The sequence below is a fragment of the Otolemur garnettii genome, unplaced genomic scaffold, assembly GCF_000181295.1.
Source record: "Otolemur garnettii isolate 467f Iridium unplaced genomic scaffold, OtoGar3 scaffold00008, whole genome shotgun sequence".
NCBI lineage: Eukaryota > Metazoa > Chordata > Mammalia > Primates > Galagidae > Otolemur > Otolemur garnettii.
In genome coordinates, this window is record NW_003852403.1 from 7,061,095 (window position 1) to 7,086,726 (window position 25,632).

A 25,632-nucleotide genomic window follows, 5' to 3' on the forward strand; every position below is an offset into this window, starting at 1 on the left:
CCTCTTGGTATGCTTGGAATGTGACATTATTCAGTGTATATGTCTGCAATGGATGGGAATCATAGGTGTAATTTACGTGTCCTTTGGTGTGTTATTAATGTGTGCTCTCAATGGAGGCTTAATTTTGGACTTGTTTTTTCGTATCATTGTGGAGACTTAAAAGAGACCCGAGTGGCACCCCTTGAAATGAAAGAACAATGTCCTGCTGCTCTCTTAAAAGGTCACCAATGACACTGAGACCCCACAGCAGTGGACCAGTCTTGTTTTGCTTCCTTTCCCACTTTCCTGCAGTCTGAGACATTCTGTCTGTCCCCTCCCCCTTGTAACCTCTTTTCTTCCCACCTTGGGTCTCCTGTGAATATACTTGTCACGGAGACCCGGATGTGCAGTGGCAGAGGAGACCCTTGGTACCATTGTCACTCCCCATTACACAGTGAGTGCTCCAAGCTTCTTGTGGAAACTCCTGATAGGCTGGTATCTAGAATCAGCCGGGTTACCTCTTCTGGTAGGGAGCTCACTTCCTCACTTTCTTCTGATATGGGGGTTCCAACTTTGGTCAGCTGTACTGTTGTCTTTTGACTCAAAATATGAAGGACATAAAATAAGGAAGGCTTCTCCTTCTTGACACTAATTCCAGCCCTTGGGCAGCAGGCATTGTGTTTAGTCTCTTTGACTTAACAGTTTGTTTAAAGAGTGGAAAATAGGAACCATATACCTTCTGAATTTTTTTTCAGGTTGAATAGCATCCCCTTCCCATTACCTGCGACTCTTATAACTATGTTGGAGCATGCTCAAGATGTTGAGTTTTCCTCCCAATCTTAGAACTGAGAACTGAATACAGGACCCCAGTGAGTCCTGAATAAGAAATTCTGGAATGGAACCTTGACCTTCTTTGTTCTCCATTCTCTACTTCTGTTAATGCAACCCCAAGTTGAGCAGCCGATGACTAAAACCCCTTTCTTCCCTTGCTCCGGCTATTCCCAAGACATAATTCTCTCACCCTTTGCTTTTATAATAGAGGTTTTTGGACACAATGGCAGATACTTTTCTCCATTATGGCTTTTTCTTTTTTTGCCTTGGAAGTTTTGTTGCATCACCATAGCCATTGAGAGCTTCCTTGATTGGAATTTTCCCATCTACCTTGTGTGTTGTCCCCTCCCAGTTCAGTGGCATCCATAGATTTGATAAGCAGCTTTCTAAGCCTTCATTCAAGTATTCGCAAAATTTGTTTTAACAGAGAGAGTCAAGGACAAAGCCTTATCTCAGGCCCCTGGAGAGCTCCTGAACTGACAAGCTGAACAGGAATGAATTAATCAGCAAGCCGTGAGTATGAGTCTTGAAGTGGTTATAAGTCTACCTTCTGGAATGTATTATTACCTTAGCTAGAGTTTTTCATGTTACCCAAAAGGATACCATGAGAACTTTATTATATACCGTTTGAAAATTCAAATATACTGTGCCCAGTTTGATTTTCCTGATGTAAGTGTCTAATAATTATAGCACACATACACACACACACAAAGAAAGAGAAAAGAACGAAGGAAGGAAGGAAGGAAGGAAGGAAGGAAGGAAGGAAGGAAGGAAGGAAGGAAGGAAAATAGAGGGATGGAAGGAGGGATGGGAAATCCGATCGCTTCACTAGGACTAATATTTAAATGGACACCCTGATTGCTAGGAACCAACTTAAGTGCATAGATGATGCAAAGCCATTCCTTTCATTCTAGATTATTCACTCAACAAACTATATCAGAAAGGGACCTTTAAATGTTGCCTTCATATCATTTTTGGAATCTAGAATAGTCTGACGAATAAAAAACAGGTCCCTAAAACCTTTTTAGGGACCTGTTCTCTGTCTAGCACTGGGCCAGCAGCTAGGATTCAAAGGGAAGGGAATTGATGGGCCTGCATCCGACACTCAGTGTCCTCCCATCTCCCTTATTTCACAACGCCTTCAACATCTCCAGCCAAGAATGAGTAACTCCATGTTCAAGCTCCCTTTTTGCTCAGTGGCCAGAGGTCTTGAATTAATTTCAAACTGTCAGAGGGGCTCCTCTCTGTTTTCCAGAACCCTGAGCTCTGCTTTCCTTCCAAAGAGCATCATCCTGGGCTGGAAAGACAAAGGTCATTTTCATCATCACAACTGCATTATCTTATTGATCTCAAGCAGCAGGTTAATTTCTTCTTCAACCTTCTTGCTCTGGGTACGAGTTTAAAATTCATTTCCCCCCAGTGTCAGTCTACTCTGGGCTGTGGCCCCTCTGACATTAGTGTATTAACGTTCTTTTATTTTCAATGATAGAGAACCGAACGCAAACCAGCTAAAGGAAAACAGGTAATTTTATCAGTTCACATAATTGAAAAGACTGACGACAGATTACACTTCAGAAATTGCTGTGCTCATGGGTGCAAACAAGATCATCATCACCCAGTCATTCTCTCTGTCTCTTGGTTCTCCTTGGCTTCATTCTCAGAGGGCATCTTTGCCTTTTGGCTTATATTCTTCACTGTTGTAGAACACAAAAAGGAGAGTCTCCTTCTGGATCATGTATGTAAAAATATCAGGGTTGGCACTGACTGGAGCCTCAGCTTGGGCCACCTGCCTGGCCCTGAATCAAGTGCTCCTGCAAAGCTCTCCCGTGTTCATCTGTCCACTCCTGGAGCTGGAGTGAGAGCCAGGTCCACCTGACACTTGAAATGAGGGTGGCAGATTTCCAGAGGAACATTTGGGCCCTGCTACTCAAAGAAAAGGAATAAAGACTAGGTTGTCAGAAAAATACCTAGGAGAGCATCTCAATGCTTATACGGAGCCTGGCGTAAAGTAGTTCCTCAGTAAATCTTTGGTGGATGATTTTAAAATCCTGGCATCCACGACACTCTTCTTACATGCCCATCTTTGTCTGATGTCCTCCCCAAGGATGACAATGCTGACCCTTTTGGTCATTTACAAGGGAGCCATTCTCCTTTCTTCCCTTGTAAGTAAAACCTGACTTAGATGTGAGCTTGAGGTCTCCATGCCTCAGGGAAGATGATGTCTGAGAGTACTAAAACCTGAGTGACCTTAACTCATGGGTCTCAAAGTTCAGTGAGCTCAGGCAGACCTCAAGAGCTCATCAAAACACAGATTGCTGCTTAATATAGGGGCATACCTTGCATACCATGCTCTAGAGAAATTCTTCTGGGACAAGGATTGAGGAGAGCTAGAAGGTGCGGCGGGGCTCCAAGTGGGAAGACCAGATAAGGATCATGATCACAAGGTGACAGTGGCCACCAGTTGACCTCAGGGACACATGGAGAGCTGGTGTCTCAGAGGTGGGGGCAGTTAAACTTATCAAAGGGTTAGCTATGGATTCTGAGAAATAAAACAAAGATGATGCCCAAATGTTGACCCTGGAGATGGAAAATGGAGCTGCTTGTGGAAATGGGAAACAGGGGGAAGAAGAGTTTCCATAGAAGAGCACTCAGAATGAGAGGTGTAGGCAGCCCCTCCAGGGGAATCACCCAGTAGAGGCAGGGGTCAGTGCAGGAGGGAGGCCTGGGATAGAGACAGATGTGGTGCCAGCAGCCTACAAATGGTCACCGGGAGACAGGGATGTTTGAGAAGCCAGCAAAGGAATGACAGGAAAAGAGGATTCAGAACAAAGCACTAATGTTAAACAGCAAGAAAACAAACAGTAGAGGATGCACCATATCTATTAGGATGGCATCAGCTGTAAGCAGCAGAAAAGAAGGTCTGAATGGGCTTGAAAAATAAGGCACAATCATTTTTTTGCATGCTAAGTTTGTGGGCTGCAGTTTCCAGGGTTGGTTAATTTCATGGCTCCACAACACCACAGAGGACCCAGGTGCTTTCCATCTTCTTGCTCAGTGAGCTGACTTGGTTCCTGTTTGTTCCTCTCTCAGCTACAAGATGGATTTAGCGGTTCCAGGCATCACATCTGACATGAAAATCTCCAGAGGGAAAAAAGCACCATCTCCCCTTGGAGTCTGTTCTTTAACAGAGGGATCCTTTCTGGAAGCCTGCAGCAGACTCCCCTAATCGCACGTGTCCATCCTAACCTCATCCCTGGCAAGGGGAGTGGGAATTCCATGTGGGACCACATATTCTCTAAAAGTGGCCCCTGACTAGCAGCACCAGCAACACCAGGGACTCGTGTTTACATAAGCCCTCCAGATGATTCTGCTACAGGCTAAGGTGTGAGAACCTTCACTTGGGAAAAGTCTCAAACAAGCCAATAAATAAAAAAGGCTAAGTTGGATGGTGGTGATATGTCTTGGCCAAGCAAATCTCCACAAAAGCTCTTTCACAGCCATAAAATAAACCCCAACCCTTCTCGGGCTTCCTTGGACACAGCTTTGTCTTTCAGCCCCTGCCTTCCCCTACTTCGTTCTGGCCACATAGAACCACCATCTTTCATGGTTTTGTGCCTTTGCTAGAGTTCTGGCCCATCTTGTCTAGTCCACCCCAACTCCTCGAGATAGGAACCAGCTATCTGTCCCTTTGCTGTGAATGTGCTAACTGTGCCCTACAGCGCTGTGCTGGGTTTCACTGCTTGGTACTCAGCTCCCAGGAGTGGACACCTGTCTCTTCTTCTGAAAATGGAGTTCCAGGACAGTGCCCATGCTGAAGATTAGTTGTGTGAATGAAGTTCCCTGGGGCAGGAATAATGCCTTTAATCTGAGTGCCCTTCACCCCCTGAGCACAGAAGCCCTATATAAACAATGGCTAGTGAATAAGGCATCTGAATGTCCACTAAACAAGAAACCATGCCAAGAATCCCAAAGCCAGGACCTTCACCATAAAACTCAGATAAAACAATGTTTGATTCTGGCTCTGCCTGGTTACCAGCTATTTGACCTTGGGCAAGTTAGCTAAGCTTGGTAAGCATCACTGGCCTCCTCTGTAAAATGGGAGTATTGATAACCCATATTAGTAGTATTATGACAATGTGAGCAGAGGACCCATGGCCCTAGACACCACCATGCTTGCTTCGTAAATGCTAGCTGTTATTATGAGTGCCCACCATTGTTTGAATATTGCAAAGAAATAGGGGCACCTACTTAGTTTTAGTTTCAGTGCTCACATTTCTTGGGGAGGAGGAATCAGCACAGGATGTTGTGGGGCTCACAAAACTTGGCCTGGGATTGTTTAAGCTGCCTGGCACTGCAAGTTGGACCCAAGTTCATCCAGAAATCATTATGCAGTGACCAAAGTTGTTCTGCGCAGTCAGGGAGGGAGAGGCAAGAAGCCACAAAGGAACAAAGATAGTTCTATGGAAACACCTTCTTCCTGCTGGGCAAGCTCTTTGTCCCTCGATAGCAGGTGTTGAGGGTGGAAAAGGCAGTATCAGACAGCATTTTGAGTATGGCATGTTAATTCTTCATCCTACAGGTCTGGAGACGGAGGGTGGGGCACAGACGTCCTTTGTTCAGGAGCCGTCCCTGAGCCTAGAGTGGTCACTTGACATTAATGTCCTTGGTTCTTACTCTTGCTTTGGCCTTGTTCCCACTGCATGCTGCTTGGTTGTTGAACTGTCTGTCTTTAGCTGGAGGCTGAGAGCTCTCTGAGCCTAGTCTAGAGCCTAGCACCAGGAGGGGTGCGAAGTTGGAGGTCTTCCTTGTCTGGGGAGCATTATGTCTCTTTGGAGGAGACTTCCTTGACCACAAAATGGCCACAGTGAGTTTTAAGTGATGTGTGCTTACAATTCAACCTGGGCTCAGGGCTGCCAATCCTGTCATCAGTGTTCTAAGGATGACAGGGGCCATAACATGAGGGGTCAGAGGAGGTGGGCAGTATTTACAAGGAGCAGGGGACAAGAGAACAAGAGAGGAAAGCCCAAGAGAAGTCAGGGGAGGGGCCCAGAGGACGGTGAGGGCTTTGGCCTTCTGTCTTGGGTCCCAAGACTCTGTCCCAGCCCCAGGGTAACTGAGGCAGCTAATCCTGAGACATCCCACCTATGCTTGGAGCCCAAGTCCTAGTGAAAATCACCGTGGGACTTTGTTTACTGGGTTCAGCCCTGGCGTTGGCATCCACTAGCTGGTGGCCTAGGGATTGCCAGTTTTCTTTCCTGCATCAGAAATGCAGCAGTAGTGTGTGGAGAATGTAGGAGGCAGTGTCTGAAAGCATTTTGGGTGTTACTACTCAGGCATGTTAACTCTTCATCCTACAGGTCTGGAGAGGGAGGGAGGGGCACCGAGAGTGGAAAATCCAGGCAAAAGTTTCTTATCACGGTAGATTATAACATACCCATCTGAGACTTTCCTTAATCTTTCACGCCCTACCTTGTCCTTTACTTCAATCTTTAACATTTGCAGCTTACCCATAATGCCAGAAGTCCACACTGCCATAGAAACCAAGGAAAGGGAACAGAAGAACTGGTCGTTTCTTCTTTCTTATTAACTCAAAAAATCCCATGATCCACTGTCTGTGTTTTTAGGAGACAGGATCACAGAGGCCAATCCTGCATCAGAGATCCTGATGTTTATATCAGACGACTCATTTAAAGTGGGATCTTCAGTTTAACCACGTTGGTGCCTATCACGATGAAAAATGTCCACGTCTTGGGTTTGGATGAGAAAAATTTTCATCTCAGCAAAGGTATAAGCCTCTATTACAGCCTGATGTGCCCCGCAGCTTTGAGCTTTTTTGCCGAGTTGGAATCTACTTGCCTTAAAAAGAAAGGGAACTTATGTGTAGCCAGCTTAATAAATGAGGGGGCCCAGGCCAGCTGCCAAGGTGGTAATGCCACATACCCACAAGCCACAAAACCCCATTCTCTGGAAGAAAAGAGCCTGACTTTTTGCCTATCGTGCTTTTTATTCTTTCCTTCCACCTCCCTTCCTTTCCCCCGCACCAGGGTGGTTAAAGACACAGTGTCATTTGTATAGATCAAGCTCTCTTCTTGTAGGTTTCCAGTTAAACATTCTTTTGTAGCTGACACCTATTAATAATTTAAAGTGCTTGCTCTTTTGAACAATGATCAAAATTAAGCTATTACCCACAGGGGGATATTTACATACAGTTAGTCGGCAGCTGTTTTAACAGCCTTTCCACTCAAGATTTCTTGTGACCCTCACATATCATTAGTAAGCAGAAGAATATTTGGTTTTTGTGTGATTTTTTTTTCTGTATATTTGATAAACGGCCACTGGGAATCACTTAGGAAGTAAATAAGGTAATTCTTTGTGATTTCTGAAGGTTGCTGAAGTTACAGGAGAAGGGCAATTACTTTAGATCCCTCTACATGCAATTTACTAATAAGCCACAGAAGGCGGAAACATGTAATTAGTAATTACTATAGTATGTAGTGATTCGGGGCTTCCCCAGTCGGTCTATGGACTGTGATCTAGGGGCAGAAAATGAAATGAGTTAAGCATACACGAGCAAGCCATGGTATATTTGCAGAGATTTGCTGATGATAAACCTATGTGATGGTGGGTGGCACACCAAACACTGTTACATCCAGCCTTTCACCTGCCCCTCACCCCAAGGCTGATGTGAAATTGCCTCCTCACCCCCATTTTTAATGAGGGGGCAGACTCAAAAAATGTTAAGGGGCTGCCTAAGATCACAGGCTAATGAGTTGTGGACCCAAGCCCAAATCCTGAGCTCCAGGCTCTGGGAACCTGGCTGTCCATCACACTAGGACACTGCTTAGTCAAGCTGCCAGAGAGGTGACCGCACATCCCAGGGCTCAGACATGTACAGGACTCAGAAACCAAAGATACATATTTTTGTTGGAGCTAGGGGCTTTGAAGGGAAGAACAAAAATGGCCCTGAAGCAAGTGCCTAGTTTGGAAGGGCAGACACTGAACATTAAATGTATATTATCGTGTTATATTATCTAGGTATTACCGTGCCAATTTTTTTTTTTTTTTTGAGGCAGGGTCTCACTATTACCCCAGCTAGCATGTAGTGATGTCATCATAGTTCAATGCAATCTCCAACTGCTGGGTTGAAGGGGAGCCCTGCCTTAGCCTCCCGAATAGCTAGGACTACAGGCAGCCACCACCACGCTCAGCTAATTTTTTATATTTTTAATAGAGATGGGGTCTTGCTTTTGCTCAGGTTAGTCTTAAACCCCTGTCTTCAAGCAATTCCCTTGTCTAGGCCTTCCAGAGTACTAGGATTACAGATGTGAGCTTATTGTGTCTATTTTTAATAGGAAAGAAGATTGAGGCTCGGTGGGTCCCTTGATCAGGATCACTCAGAGTGTTGATTGTTGGAAGTGAAATGGGACTCTGGGTAAGAATGACTTCACTGACGATCTCTCCCTCATCCCAAGAAGTTATTCCTGTGGGTGTGACTCCTCATTCTAGCAGACTAAATGCATCTGCTTCAAACATCTCAAAAAGTATAATTTGGGGGCAAATAAAGGCAACTCAACATAGCAGGACCTTAAAGCTGAGTCTTTTCACCCAGGAATATCAAATTTAGGAATTTATTCTAAGGAAATGGTAATCCAAAAAAGTACCAATAAGAGCTTATACATAGAAACATTCAACAAAGATGTTATTTGTAAAGCAAAACATGGAGAAAGAATTCAAACACCCCATAATACAGTAATAAGGAATTAAGTGGTGGTTACAACCACACGATGGAATATCAGGTGCCATCACAAGTAATGTTAGTGAAAAGATGTTAGTAACACAGAAGAGCCTTCAAAACTGATGGAGAATGAAGTAAGATGCAAAATTGTGTATACAGTACAAACTCATTTATGTAAACTCATACTCATGGAAAGAGAGATACGGGCCAAAATTTGGTGTGGTAGATACTTGGGTGTCTATATTTTTAAAATAACAGCTTAATTGAGATAGAATTCAAATACCAAAACATCCACCCTTCTAATGTATAAAATTTATGAGTTTTGGTCTATTCATAAAGATGTACAACCGTCTCCAAGTTTAAGATTTCCTAATCCCAAACTCATTCACAGTTGCTTCCATTCCTCCCAAACGTGCTTATTCTTGGCTTTTCCTAAAAATAGAATCATGCAACAGGTGGCCTTTTGGTGATGGGGTTCTTTTACTTAGCACAGTGGGTTTAAGGTTCATTCATGTTGTATTTAACAGATTTTTAAGACTGAATGATATTCCATTGTATGGACGAGTTATGTTTTGCTTATTCATTCATAAGGTGATAAACCTTCGGACTGTTTCCGTTGTTTGGCTATTATGAATATTGTTGACATGAATGTTGATGTATAATATATTTTCAAGAATCTTGAGTACATACATAGAAAAGGAATTGCCAGTAACTCTACTTTTCTTTTTGAAGAACTGTCAAACTGTTTCACAAAGTGATTGCACCATTCCGTATTGTCACCACCAAGTATTGGGGGTTCCAATTTGTCCACATCCTTGTCAACACTTGTTATTATCTTTCTTTTTTATTTTCACCATACTAGTGAACGTGAGGTGGTACTTATTATGTTTTTGATTGGCACTTCCTAATAACTAAACCTCTTGAGCATTTTGTCCTGTATATCACCATTTGTGTATTTTTTTTTTTTGAGTGAACTTCAGTGGTATATTTTTCCACTTTTTTTTGAGAAATGTCTATAGAAATTCTTAGCTAATTTTTAAATTGTGTTATTTTTTATTACAGTGGGTTGTAAGAGTTCTTTATATATTCTAGATACTAGTCCCTTATCAAACATGGTTTGCATACATTTTCTCCCATTCTGTAGGCTGTTTTTTTTTTTCTTGATGTTATTGTTGAGAGCACAAAAGTTTTCAATTTTGAGGAAGCCCAATTTATCTATTTTCTTTTCTTTTGTTGCTTGTTTTTTTGATGTCATATATAAGAAGTCATTGCCTAATCCAAGGTCATAAGATTTACTCTAAGAGTTTTACCATTTTAGATCTTGTGTTCAGACCAATAGTTTGATTTGGATATAACATGAGGCAGGAATCCAACTTCATTCTTTTGCTTGTGGACATTCAGTTGTTCTAACTCCATTTGTTGATTTGATGGTACTTTCCCTATTAAATGGTCCTGGCACAGTTCTCAAAAATCAATTGGCCATACATGCAAGGATTTTTGTATGTAGACTCTGAACTCCATTTCAATGATCTGGGTGCCTGTCCTCATGCCAGTACCACATTGTCTTGAATACTGCAGCTTTGTAGTAAGTTTTGAAATCAGGAAGTGAGAGTTCTCCAACTTGCTGCTTCTTTTTAAAGGTTGTTTTGGCTATTTTGAGTTCCTTGAAATTCCATATGAATTTACGATTGGCTTGTCAATTTCCACAAAAAAGGCAGCTGGGATTTTGATAAGGATTTTACTGAATCTGTAGATCTGTTTGTTCAGGACTGCCATCCTGCTAACAAAATGATGGCTATGCCGACTAAATCCTGTGGCTTATTCTGAGCTATAAGCGAATGCTGTCTTTGCCTGGCAAGAGCAGTGCAGTTCCATGGAACATTGAGGAGGGCTTGGAAATTACATCCATACGGAGACGACCTATTAGAGCATGGCAGCTGCTCCCCTGAGGCCAGTTCTCGTCCACTCCATACACCACGCGGCTTCTATTACTTAGTCCAGCGAGGCTTTAAATACCTCCGGGCACCCCTCTGCCATTTCCTGTGGAATACTATTTCACAGTCTAATAGGTTTTCCTGAGGGAATTTCCCCTGCTACTTAGCCCACATTTCCTTTCAAGTTTAAGGCCATTGCCTTCTCAGGGCCACACCATTGCAGGCTGATTTACCTATTTGGGATTCCCACGTTTTGTAGCCCCAGAGGTCATATTCTGTCCCCGGTTGTTGGGTAAACTCTGGATTTCACAGATGAGGGCTCACAAAGGAGGTCCCTAGTGAAGGCTGACACCAGACCCCTTTAGGCTCATGAAGCCAAGAACAAACGTGAACAATCCAAGGAAACCCAGGAGCTGAGGTCCTCCTGGCCAAGAACCTGGGGAAGAATGAATGACACCCTTTTGCTGAATGGAAGCTGAGTTTCTAGTTCTCCCCAGCCTCCCACAGAAGGGCAAGGTGTTGGGTGCAGTCAAGTGCCTGCTTGGCGAGTTCATAGGAGAACCAGTCCCCAGGGCCAAGGGGGCTCACATGTACTCAGAGGAGCCAGAGGAGCCAGAAAGGACGAGAATGAGGAATGAGCATGTCTGAGTGCCCTCCACACCCAGGACCTGGGCTGGTGCTCTGCCTACGTTTTCCATTCAATCCTGCATCAGTCCACCCCAGCTGGGGCCACTGAAGGGGGAGAGGTGAGGCAGAGAGATGAAGCCACCAGCCTGAGCCATGCAGCACACAAAGGAGCAGGGTGGGGGCTCAGACTCACCTTGGTTTTTTTCTCCAAAATTCACATTTTTTCTAGTGCACAGTTGTGCCTCAGTTTCCTCACCTCATGACATAGAGCTCATACAATATCCCAGAACTGCGGAGAGGACTGAGTGGGAGAATCTAGGTGAGAAAATCAGGCTTAATAAATGCTGTATTACTTCTTTCCTTTCTTGCCCCTGGATGGCTGAGCAGGGCCATTTCTCCAAGTAATTTAGCAAGGCAAGTGTCTGCAGTCCCTCTCCTCCCCGCCTCCTGCCCTGCACTGATAAGTTTTATTAGCAAAGAGGGAAGGGATTTTCTATGACCAAATTTCTTCTGGGCTTTTCAGGAGAAATTGATAGAGCTGCGTGTTTCCTAGGCTGGCACTTCATCCCGACAGGATTGCCTGGCCCACAGGGGTGCCGAGTGCTATGGAGACCTGGCTGGCCTGGGGAGGGAGGGCTGGGCACTATTATTCTTCTGAAGGGGAAAATCTTCATTTGGCTTCTTGAGTTTATGTGCCCTGTGCACCAGGGAAGCAGCTGGAATTTGCCTGGAAACCACAATGCTGTCTGCTTGGTTCTCAGTAGGCGGCTGGGGATAAGACTGTCCCTTACCTGCCTTTCTGTTCTGCTTAATAAGAACCAGTTCTGGGCATCTCAGTGGCTCTGCTGGGCTGGGGCTGCTGTTTGGTTTCCTAAAGAGGGGTGTGTGCTTGCACCTGTGTGTATGTGTATGTGTGGGCATGTTTGTGTGCACTTGTGGGTATGGGTATGCGTGTGCCGGTGTATGTTTGTGTGTATGCATGGGTGGGGAGCACATGTGTGTGCTTGCATATGTGAGTGTGTGGATACACATGTGTGTTTGAGGCACAAGGATGTGTGAGTACATGCATCAATGTATGACCTGAATGTGCGCATGGGTGTGTGTGTTTGCTTCTATCGTGAGGTGCTAGATTGGAGTCCTAGGGACCTCCTGAGGGTTCATCAAAGCTTTGGGATGCCCCACTAAACTGGTGACCTCTACTTCCCTGGATAAGCTCTGGGTACACAGAAGCCTCCAACTTGAGTTCTGTTCTGCACCACCCCCATTGTGTCACTCCTGTCCCCACGATTTCACTCTTACTCATTCTTCAAGTTTAACTTGTGCCATCCTCCACCTCTTCTGGGAAGCCACGTGATTCTGACTCCCACCCTAGGCCTGAGTTGAAGTCCCTTCTCCAGACTTTTGTATATGTCAGCACTACAGATTCCTCCTGTGTTAGCACACAGCTCTGTCACACATCTGTCCCCCACCCTAGACTGTGAGCTTCCTGAGAAGGGGCTGCTGGTTGGCTCTTATGTCTGCCAGGGCCTAGTAGCACAGGGACCCCCTTAGACACTCACCCTGTGCGTGGAATGGTGAGTGAATGCACAAACATTCTTGGTGTCTCAGTGTTCTCATCTATAAATTGCAGGAAAAACAGCTGGGAGGATTATCTGAGATGATAATGAAAATGTGAAAGCCAAGCAGAGCAACAATACAGCCCTCTTGAGGTTGAGGGCACCCAACAGTTGAAAGGGACAGCAGGAGATCCTGGTTCAAATTCTGGTTCCACCACTCGGTATCTGCCCCTGAGTGGCCACAACTGTAGGGAGTCCTGTTCCCACTTTTTTCTTACTAGTGCAAGGAGTAGCCTCTGCCAAGGGCACGGCACACCCAGGCGTCCAGTGAAGTTAAGCAGAGGAATACACACAAGGACAAGGGCACTGACCCCAGAGCTGCTGAGTGTACAGAAGGGTCCCAGGACTCCCAGCAGGGGGCAGTCAGCATGCCTGAGAGAGGGCAGCCTGGAACTGGGCTCAGAGGATGGGGCTTTGGTAACGCAGGAGGGGTGCTGGTGGGGGGCAAGCCAGAGTGGGCGCATGATGGATGAGAGCAGCCACCAGAGGTGAGACTGTATTAGCTCCCCATCACTCATTAACCAGCTACTAGAACGGAATGGCCTGAGTAGCCCTCCTTTGTTACCTCACACTTCTTACCAAGAGGTCAGAAGTTTGTATGAGGCTTAACTGGATCTCCACTCAGGGTCTCACAGGGCTGAAATCAAGGTGTCAGGCAGGCTGTGTTCTCATCTGGAGGCTCAGCTAGGGAGAGGATTTGCTGCCAACTGTCCTCAGGTTGTCGGAAAAACTTTCCTTACAACTCTGGATTGGGTGGTACCGTTTCCTTGCTGGCCATTGGCTGGGGTCTCTCTCAGCTCCTGGAAGCTGCCATTAGATTCTAGCCACACATGCTGTCCCAACGCAGCAGCTACCTCGTGCCTTCCTCGATGCTCGCCTGCTCTTTAGGAGCAGCCACGTCCGTCCCAGGAGCACCTTCACCTGATGAGGTCAGGCCCACCCAGGGTCATTTTCCTTGTGAATAACCCAAAGCTGACCAATGTGGGACTTTAATCACACCAACAAAATCCTTTCACCTTTGCCAAATTTAGCCTAATCACAGGGATGTAGCCCATGAAGTTCACAGCTTCCACCCACACTCAAAAGAAGGAGATTAGATAGGTCTTGTGCTCGGTGGGGCTGGAGGTGGTTGTCTTATAATTCTGTGCACCAGAAGGTTATCATGCGGTTTTGTCTGGCTATGCCATGAGGCCAGAATTCTATGAAGGAGCGGCTTTGGTATCTGTTCTATGCCAACACCCACGACTGACAAGGCCAGCAGAGGAAGGGTGGCAGACACCCCTGTGACTCACGCAGTCCTGGGTTGCTCCTGTCTTTTGGGTGTGATTATCAATAGTATCCCCTTTCACTCTCAAAGCTGACTGGACTGGAGGGCTATGCATAATGTCACTGGGGTTAACGGGAGCGGCCTCTCTGCAGAGTGTCCCAGGCTCTTCCAGGAGAAGCTGGATGGAGGTAGGTAAGCTGTTGTCATGGGCAACAGGAGTGAAGCTGCCCTGGCCAGGGACAAGTGAAAAGGAGAAGGTCAAGGAGAGCCGTGCTAAACACCAGGTGGTTTGGATCCGGTGTCTTACTGCGTTTCACAACAGTCCAAGGGGGAAGCACCATCCCAAATTTATGACTGAGGAGACTGAGGCTAAGAAGGTGACAGGGACCAGACTAAGGTCACACCACCAGGAAGTGGGGGCTTTGGAGTTCAGGCTGACCTGCACCCCCAGCCCCACTCTGTGGCTGTTCCAGCAGCCTGCACTGGGCACCGTCTCATATGGTTATCTCTTTTTCAGTGTCATTTCTTTTTTGCCACTGAGAAACACCAAGTTCCTGAGATGATAGGATGTGAGTGCTGGGGCACTGGGATCTGTTCCTCTGTGGGAAAGATCCACCCACTCTCCAGCACTGGATTTTCTCCTGAGAGTGAAGTAAACAGACTCTCCACCCTAGAATGGATCTCGAATGTCAGCTCCACAGGAGCGAAATTACATCTTCTTCATCACCGCCTCCCCCACGTCTAGCAATGTTCTAGTATAGTACATGGTTCTCACTAAATATTTGTTCAAAGGATGAGTGAATAAATCCTTGTCTCAAGGGAAACTTAACTTTAATATCAAAGCCAACTCATCTCTTTGAAAATGCATTTCAACAAAGAATCAGCAGTGCCCAAGGATTCTGCTACCTATCTGGCTAAACCTTCCTTTCACAACATCCAGGGCCACAAGATTGAAATAATACACATATCTAAATAAGGGCTAAGACCATTGATTTACACACATTTCCAAGTCTGAGAGTCAGTTAACCAATCAAAACACCACGCCAATCAACTCATAGAGGATTAGCAGGCGAGATTTGCACGTTTTTCTGAATAACACACATGGACGTGCTGGGTTTGCGCTGACTCAGAAAGCTTGGTGATTTGTGCAGCAGGGTTCTCATAGAGCTCGCAAGTTGGAAAGCCTGATGGGAGGGATCTCGGATGAAGCAGTGATGCTGATTACGAGACTCACCTTCGTGTGCACATAGGTAGTCCTGATTGCAGGATGATGCTGACTAGCGTGAGGGCTTGCTCCCCTGCGGAAAGGGACTGGCAGGGCATCTGATGGCATTTGCCACAAAATCCCTCTTGATTAATCAGGCTGTTCCAATCTGCGAGTCAGAATTTCTCATAGAGAGAAATCCTTCTTGAAGGGAGTTATCCTGAACTCAGACGCCAAGGCAGGTAAACTCTTCAGAAAGCAGAGGCGGCTCCCGGGAAGCTGGGCTCACTGTGCTCTGGCATACACGCTCTGTGAGAAGGAAATGGCTGCAGAGCAAAGATGAGAAAGAAAGAAAAAGAAAGGCAAGTTCTCAAGGACTGAGGAGGCCAGAAAAATGCTCTGTATACTTCTCCTTGAAGCCCATTTTATGTCAGGGGCAAATGCATCATCTTTAAGCTCTCCTAGGACATGGATTGACACCGTTGCTCCCACTTAACAGCTGTGTGACCTTGAGTGAACTGAAAATGCTCTGAACTTTTGCTTTCTCATTTGTTAAATGGGGAAAATAATGAGACACCACATCAAGGTGCTTTTTGTTTCTCATTCTGAGCTTTGGATGAATGTTGAAGTCTTTCCCTATCAGGTGAACCCAAACAGCAATAACAAAAGGCATAAGTAGTCTGACAAAGACTTTAAAGACAATGTTATAAATACCTCCATAGGAAAAGTCTTATAGAGATATACACATGAACTCACATGGAACACGTTATTTTTATCAAAAATAATGAAGCTATACAAAAAATCAGAAGTCTAAGACTGGTAGGGCCACCCTGCCCATGGGCTATTCTTCTGGAGCTGTAGCCATGAACTTTCAGAGCTGCATGTCCAAATGCAAGTGAGCCAGCCTCTGTGCTTCAGCAGAGCCAGACTGGTGTGTGCGACCATGTACTGGGCTTTCACACAAGAAAATCCCTCCTGGCTCTGGAAAAGAGGCAACAATCAGAATAGGTGCAGCCTCTGGGTTGAAGTCTGTTTCTCACTGCTTCCTGGCTCCCATTTTGGCCAATTGCTGCTCTCTTGCGTTTGTGACCCTCTGCCTTCTTGCCGTGAATTTACCATTCCTTCTCTGTTCTTGACCTTAGCTCTGCCCCCTTGGAATACTGCTGCCTCCAATCCTTTTGAGAACTCTGCCTACTTCATTGAAGGAGAGGATCAAATCTTCAAGGGGTTGTTTCTCCCTGAAAGGAAAAAAAAAAAGGTGGGGGGGATGTTGCCTTTTGCATGGATCACAGGTCAGCACCTTCTCTTTCTTCATGAGATGGATGAAGCACTGATCCAAGACCAAGGAAGCCCAGAAAGGCAGTGGGCTCTATGAAAGGCAGACTCTCTCTTGGCCTCGGAATAGTCACAGCTAAGCCACCCAGACGTCTGCCAAGCAACTGAGTATTTTTTAATCATTATTTCTCTCTTCCTGGGGAGAACAGAGTCATTTGTAGCCTGGCAACAGAGATCTGCATGTTCTTCCTCCATGCCAAGCTGTAAACACAGCCTTCTCTCTGCTTAGCCTAATGATGCTAAAAGGCCAGTGACCAGGGGAAATTGGAGTGGTGGTGTCAATGGTTGCAGGCATGGGCGGTGCAAACAGGCCAGTAGTGAGTTTTGCAGAAATTGGCACAGTGATTAATGGGCTTTTGTAGAACCCAAGTTCTCATTGGGAGAGTCCCATACTAAAGGCAAAGAGTTCCTTGCAAATTCCAGACTCTGTTTCTTGCACCAGTTGGGGATAAGGTTCTAGAGCCCATGGAGAGGTATGCAGAAGAGCTGTAGGTGGTGGGGGTGGCCTTGGCAAGAGGCTCAGCCGCCCTGCCTGCCAGGGAGCCCCTCCTGCTCCCTCCTGGGGCTTCCTACTAGTTGCTGCGGATGCTACTCCCTGCCTGTCTCCCATGTACATTTCTTTCTTTTTTTTCTGGTCTGGGTTCAAACCCTTCTTTTCAGTGTGCCACAGAAGGCTTGAATGGTTCTAAGGAACATGTTATTGCAATGAAGGAAGAAACAGACCAGAAACACTAACTCAGGCGAGTGTGCCCCCTCACCATTCCGCGTCATCTTAGAAAGGTTTGCAGAGGAGTGGTTAAGACTATGGCCTTGGGGGCAGACCACCTGCCTGCAAATCCTAAATACCTGCTAGGGTGGCCATGGAAAGCTACTTCTCCTCTACGACATGGATGTAGAAATGATTCTTAGAAGATAGGCATTCATACGAAGCACTTAGAACAGGGCCTGGCAATAGGAAATAAGTGTTAAAAGGATAGTGGTCATTATTGTTGTTATTACTATCTCTGAAATATTTGATTGTGGGCAAATAATATTCATTTAGTTTTCTCCTCTCAGGGTTGCTGTGAGGTTTCAATGAGATTATCAATAAGACTTATTTAGTACAGTTCCTGGCCCCAACCTGGTTCTGTAATCAGCGTATTCTATGGTTTCCCTCTATGGGCTGAGCCTGTGAGGGATATAACTGTGCCCACCTTGCAAACCACTAGACTCTGCTCCCCACACTCAGGAGGACATATATAAATTACTCAGTACAAAGGGAGAAATAGTAATTTCATAGTGGAGAGACCCAACAGACACCACCTGAACCTATGGGTCAAAGCCAACAAGGCTCACTAACATCAGGATAAACCCGCACCATGTGCCCCCTTGCCATGGCGCGCTGGGAAGAATCCAAGAGTGTGGCAGCGGGATTCTTGCCAGAAATGTGAAACCTGAATCTTACTTGGGAAGACGCCAGATGAACCCAACTGAGGGCACGCTACAAAACAACTAACCTGTACTCAGAAGTGTCAAGGTTCAGAAATAAAAAGAAAGACTGAAGAACTGTTCCAGATCAAAGGTGATTAAAAAGAGGTGATAATGCAGTGCAAATGTGTGAACCTGACCTGGAAGCAGGACTGGGGAAAAATGGGTATAACTGACACTATCGGGACAATTGATGACTTAGAATATGGGTTATGGATTACATAATATTATTGTATTAGTGTTATGAACTATGGTCAGATGAGAAATAGTCTTTAATCTTCTGAAAAACACATTGAAATACAGTAGAGCCTCTGTAAGTTGACCACCTAAGGGATTATAGCAAACTGGTCGACACATGGAGGTGGTTGTCATTAAGGGGCTGGGCTTTCTGTGCTGATACATGTGGTGCATGTCTGCTCGATGAAAATTAGGTCAACTTAAGAAGGTGGTCATTGTAAGGAGGTGGTCAACTATGGAGGTTCTACTGTATTTAGATATATACTAAAATATTTAGGAATAAAGGGGCAAGAGGCTGAACATTTTCAAATAGTTTAGGAAAATTATATATATACACACATATATATATACATCATATATAGTTTTGTGAAATGTATATGGTTCAGAATATAGATTTTATGTATGTATGTAGAATTTTTTCTGAACTATATATATTTTACTTGGTATGCATTCATATTTGTATCTATACCAATATCTGGAGTGTGAGAGAGGTAAAGAGGGGAATGCTATCTCATCCCAGTTATGATTACTCAGGCCTTTGGGATAGCTTCATTCTTCTGATGTTTAACAGTTTTGTCTGTTTAGGGACTTTATTTAAATGGCATGTATGTATTCTTTTGTGTCTCAATTCTTGGCTCAACATTATCTTTCTGAAATTCATCTGTGTTGCTATGTAGAGGAGTGGTTTGTTCAAACTTTTATTGCTGTGTGGAATTCCATTTTTTTTCCTGTTCATCCTCCTTTGACGTGCATTTGGGTTGCTTCTCCTTTTTGGCTATTAGGAATGATGCAGCTATGAACAATCTCACACATTATTTTTGTGAACAATGTGTACATTTATGTGGTATTGATTCATAGGAGTGGAGTTGTTGACTCATATGGTATGAGTCAACATCCACTTCAGTAGATACTGACAATTTTCTAAATTGGTTAACCCATTTTGTACTTATAGAAGTGTGAGAGCATTCCAGTTGCTCCATATCCTTGTCAACACTTGATATTATCAGCTTTTTGAACTTTTGCCATTCTAAAGGGTATTTCTTATTTTGAGTTTAATTTGCACTTCTCTAACAATTCCCTTATGTTTTTTGGCCATTTGGATATAATGTTTGGGAAAATGTTTGTTCCAATCTTTGCCCATGAATCAGTGAGCTAACATTTTCTGATGATTAGAGAGTTCTTTATATATTCCAGATAAAAGGCATTTGTCAGAGATACTCATTGTGAATGCTTTCTTCTGCTCTGTGACTTGCCCTTTCAGGCTCTTCATAATATCTTTTCATAGGTAGAAATTCTAATTTTAATGAAGTCTAAGTTATCAAATTTCCCCAGAAACCCATATACTAACCTTAATTCTCCTGAACTAAGCTGAAGATATTTTGGAAGTAAAATCAGGAAGACACTAATTCTAGATTGCAGTTAGAGGGTCCTATCCAGGAAGGTAAATTAGATGGCCCTGATCCCTGCTCAGGCCCTCCTAGGTGTGTGTGTGGCACTTGAGGGGTGAGGTGTTTGAGGAGACTGATGGAAAGAGGAATAACTCTTCCTCCAGGCAGCATGTCAAATCCAAATCTCGTAAATGCAACCTCCTTCTCCCCTGATCTCCCTTGAGGACTTTAGGGTCAATCTTCTTAATGTCAGGTCCAGAGGGAACCCTCAGTTGGACAGAGGTGCAGACGTGGGAAGAATATTGTAGTTCATGTCACAGGGTTGGCCACAAAGGTGAGCACTGACTGGCTCAAGGGCCCAGGGGATGAAGACTTGTTCATTCTATTGGTGGGGGGTGGGAAGAGGAGTAAATCAGTGAAGGCTTTACAGAAGAGATAACTATTAGAATGGATTTTGACAGGTGCACAGGAACCTGTCAGATAGACAAGTGGCAGAAAAGCCTTCCAGGAAGATAAGTACGTAGGGCCTGGAAGGAGCTAGAACACTTGGGGAAAACTACAGGGCATGGAATAGGAGGTGAAGAAGGAAGCTGCCATAGCCCTAAATTTTCCCATCTACAAATGAAATGTTTGAATCAGCCAATTTCCCTACTGACTCATTGTTTATTCTTTACTCGTTGGTGTGAAGGACATGGAGAAGATTCAGGCTTAGGCCTTGTCTTCAAAGAAGAGAAAGGGAAGAACACAGCTCTGAGAGTTGGGGAGATCAAATCCTGGAAGGCTCCCTGAGGAGGAGGCCCTGAAGCTGGGCCTTGAAGAGTCCACTGTACCCTCAGCTGTGGAGGACACATTAGGGGTCACAGGGAAATTCTGAGCTGCTTCTCCAGTGTGGCAGTAAGGGCAGAAGATTCTCCCAATTCGAAGTCCCCAAGTGGGGGAGGAAGGAGCAAATCTGGGCAAGGTAGGGGAGTTGACTTCTGCTCCTTAGGTAGCATAAGGTCTAGCTGCTCAGTGGAGAGCTTGTCACACACAGATTCTGTAATGTGCTGCTCAGCCCTAGGCAGGGAGCCCGTAGATGGGTCAGCAACAGCCAACCCTGTCCATAGATGTCAGATGCCAAGTTTTCAGGCAGAATGCTGCCTGCCTCACACAGGCACATGTGCACACACACAAACATGCATGCACCTTCTGCACTGTCTTCCTCTCCCAAGCTTCCTTAAGCCACTAGAGCTTGAAATTCAAACTGGACTTAAAGACTACAGCACTTTATCATTCTCCTCTATCACCTAATGATGTTGGATTTTTTAAAAAATATTTTCTACTTTGTTTTGACAAATCATTTTCAGATGCACAACCTCCCGTCAGACTGTGCTTTCCTCTCCCTCCCCACTCCCCTCCCCCATGAATGTGTGTGTGCCTTTGGTTTTTTCTCCAGGTAGTGGAGACAGGCCCTGGCCCTGTCGCAGGTGTGTGCTGGAGCTGACTTACACAGATGTGCAGGAGCACTTCTGTTTTCAACTCCATGTCAGTGACATTAAGTACGGAGTTTGAGGTTGGCTGGTGGTGAGAGTGTTTACACCACAGAAATTGGCAAATGGTACAGATCCAACGTTTTCATTTTTTTCTGGGAGAGCTGGTTCTTTGAACTTTACCAGCACGCTGATGGGACAGAGGGCTGGGATGTCACCTTCTTCACCAACAGTAGAAAACTGGACCTAGGTTTGAGGTCTTTCCTTGGGTTCTCCTCATGATGTTTGCTGTAACCATAAATGTTTCATAGGCAGGAGCTGGACATGCAGAGGAAGAGAGCATGAGGAAACTGCCCCTGTGGGACCCTGCTCCCTCAGATACCTCCCTGAACTAATTGGGAACTCTGGGCAGGCCACAATGTAGTATAATTTTAAACCATTCAAATACTGATTTAATGGATATTTAAAGGCAACTCCATAGGACAGAGGATGAAGAGTAGGGAACCTAGAGGCTGCCTTAGTTTCTCGAACTCACTTGTCCCAAAGCTATCGGTTCTGGCCCAAACTCACACACTCCTCTTAGCAGATAAAAGTCCGACAGCTAGTTCTATGCTTGCCTTCTCAGGAAGCTAGGGAGTGAGGATGCATGAATACTCAGACCCACCCTGGGATCATTCTGCCCCAACCCCTCACTGCTTACAGATGCTCAGGGTTGCCTTCCCAAACCAGTTACTAACCCTAGGGTGGGATGCAGGGAACAGGGCTCCCTCTGTCTTGCTGCCTTTCCAGAGATGGTTTAGGACATCTCACAAATTGGTACCCTGGGCTGTTGTTGTCCAGCTGGCCTGGCCTTTGAACCACCCCTGTAGATCTAGACCAGCTGGGGTGGCTATGCCCTCTCTGATGGAGCCTTTGAGTCAGACCAGCTGACCTCAGTCTGTACTTTTCCTCCTCGCCCTGCACTTCTTGCTCCATCCTATTGCCGAGTGCTGCCCTGCATTCCCTCCCGGGTTTTGTTGACAATACTAAATAGGGCTGGAAGAAGCTCTGGTGAGCCTGGTCTTGATCAGGATCTCAGTCCTGGCCATTTGGTTGATGTCCCCAAGCTATGCTCCCCGATCTCTGTGTCACCTCGGTGACAGGAAACCAGCGCAATGTGGTAAGAGAGCACCCATAGGAATGGTAGAAACCCAAGGGTCACAGTGGCTTGGATTTGATACCTAGGAGCTGCCTGTACAGCTGGGCAAGCTATGTGACCTCCTGGAGTGTTGGTTTTCCCACCTGCAAAATGGGGTTAATAAGCTATCTCTTGGGTTTACAAAAATCTTCAATGAAATTATGGTATCTATTCTTTCATTCAATAAATATGCTGAGGCAGCTGTACGTGCTGGCCCTGGGCCAGATCATAGTAGGTACTTAAGTGATGATTAGCTTTCCCAAGCCCCTTTTCTTGACCCAGATAGACTTTAAGGAGTTGCAAAAAGGAGCTGACAAAATGACACTGTATTCTCTTCTGGGCAGCACTGCAAGGGAAATTGTGCCCAGCATAGTTTGGGGCCACTTCCCCAAGAGCAAGTATGCAGAGCAAAGGCTCAGGCCAGCACTGTCAGGCCAGCATGGTTTCCACAGCTAGCCGCTGATAGAAATAAGGCAGGGGAGGTAGCCGCAAATTCCTTGGAAGTTCTAACCCTCAGCCAACGCTTTACCAGAAGGTTAAGGTCTGGCCCAAGTTCAGAATGGAAAGTCCAGGCAGGTTGCCTGCTTGAGGGCAGGCCCAGAGGGGCAGAATGTAGGTGAGCAGGGAAGGCACATACAGAATACTCAGCCCATTCATGGGGTTCCCAGCCAGTACTGGGCATAGGCTCCTTTAGTGGGTGGAACATTGACTGTGCTCCTGACTTTCTGCACACTATTTTATCTAATCCTCGAGAAGCCCATTCTACAGATCAGGAAACTGAGGATCAGCTTGAGTCAATGGCTTGTCTACCATCACCATTTGGTTGATGTCCCCAGGCTATGTTCCATGATCTCTGTGTTACCTTGGTTACCAGGAAACCGGCGACAGAGACACAGTGAGAACTCAAGTTGGCCAAGTCTTCCTGCTACCCAACACAGACCCAATCATTAGGGGGAAATGTTTCATTAGCAACTTAACAAGAACCGGACCTTGAGCCCAAAGCTAGAACAATCTATATTTAATAAAACTATGTGAAAAGGACTAGCCCCTTGCCCCACACCCAACACCTAATTAATCCGGACAGGCAAGAACCACACCCTCATCTTTTATTATTTAATTAGAGTGTAGGTATGATTAAAGGTGCTGTGCTGGTCTCCAAAAGGAAATCCACAGTTAAGTCAGTCAGGTAGATTTGAGCTCTTAAAAGAATGATGCTGTGGCTGGGCTGGAGGAGAGAAAGCCCAGAGAGGAATTCTAGGGAAGGGGGTGCAGGCGGCAGGGGGTGCTGAGCTCACAACCAACTAGCTCTGGGTTCTGAATTGGAACATTGTCATCAGCATGTTGAAAGTCCCGTGGCCCACAGGCTTTATGTGCCATTGGGCAACAGCATTTCTGTTTAAAGAAAAGTACCAGCATGGATTGCTCACCAAACTTAGCCCCCAGTACTGGCCTTGTCTCATGGGGCGCCAGCCCCGGACCTCATCACCTGGCCTGCTGCTGCCTGGGGCTGCACAGTTCTGGTCCCATTTTCCTGCCGGTGTTGGCACCACTGGCTGGCAATGGCCCTAGAACTGGGAATCCCAGGAGGATCCAGGATCCGCAGCCTGAAGACAAACGTTGTCAGGGCTGTTCCCTAGCAACCCAAGCTGCCCGCAGCAGCCTGAAGTTCCACAGCTGACGCCCCTCCATCCGTTTGCACCCAGGCGTTCGGTTTTAGGTGCTCGGGGACGCTTTCTAATGTCCCTTCAATGATCCACAAAGCCATTTGCTTATAAAATCTCCCTCCCTTCCTCCTCCCACCCCACCCCGCCCTTCCGCCAGCCAGCGTTTAGCAGCAGTGAACCCTCTGTGGCAGAGGCAGCAAACGGAACCCTGGGTGGCTTGTCGAACAAAGCCCTCATTCCACCGTGGCAGCAGCAGTGTGGGGTGACTTCCGTTGCGGGTGATGCTGCCCCTGGTGGGCTGCACTCGGAGGGGGGTGGGAGGGGATGGATGGGATCCAGAAGACAAGAGGGAAAACCAGCCCTGTGCCAGGCAGAGGTGGAGGGGAGGAGGGGGTGAAGGGGGAGAGGAGAGGGAACCGCGGAGGAGAGGCCACTTCGTTTATTTATTATGATGCCAGTTGTAGTGTCAGTCTCATGTGTGGGGACCAGACTGTATTTTATGCTTTAATCCTCCAAGCTGTGTGTGTGGGCTGGGGATAATTACATTGAAAAATGTGTATAATATGCGGAAGGTTCTTTTTGTGGGGAACGGGAAGGCTCCAGTGGAATATCTTCCTCATGGCAACCAATGCCTTTTCCATAAGCTGCTCAGAAGGTGCCAGTAATTAGGAGCACAGTGGAAGTGCGGGGCCGGCCCCCCCAGTGGGGCCAAGTCATCCTCTGCTGGAGGGGAGAGGCCTGGGCATCTGAGGAGCAGAGCAGGCACTGTCCCCTCACCCTGCCTGCCCCCGCCTGGGTGGATGACAGGTAGGATACAAATGGGAGGCCTGATTGCTTTCTTGGCCGCAGCCTTGGGGCCAGCCTCGGAAGAATGCAGGGGAGCCGATAGGCTGCTAGGAGACGGAGCGGCAGTGTGTGCGCGCTGTCATGAGCACACACACATGCACACACATGCACGCATGCATGCACGTGCACACACTCTCCAAGGCACACACAAGGAAGCTCCCCTCACTCACACATCCACACTTGATACACGTGTGCTTGCGAACATGCCCATGCCTCCACACACACAGCACACCACACATGCACATCCACACTCACACCCACCCATCCACACAGGCACACATGCTCACACTGTCACACACGATATGCACACTGCACACGCTCACATGTTCACATGTACAGGCGTGTACATACACGTGACAGCCAAATACCCACGGACTCACATTCACATGCACACACATTCGCACAAATTTGCACTCTGCTGTACACGTGTACACACACACCTTTCCATTCCCTCTCGTATGCACATACCCTCGTACATATTCACACACACAGACACACACACTCTTGCTGGCCTGCACGGGCTGACAGGTGTGAAGAGGCATCAGAAATATTGCCAGTGACACTTTTATTCATAATTTAAAAGGAAAGGAATTGACATCTCCTTCCTTAAAAGGCCACAAAAGAATACCCACAACCCTGACATCCTCGATGTTTACTTTTTAGGACACACACTTTAGTGGCTGCACCGCTAACTTAATTTAAGCCACATGGCGAGTGTGCAAACTTTCCCTTGGCTCAAACCGACTGCTGATTTGATGCCTGTTTACACAGAAACTGCAGATCCAGTGGAAAAAACACCCCAACCTACTGCGATGCCAATTAGTCTCCCTTCCCACGGTGGGCCAGCATCCATACA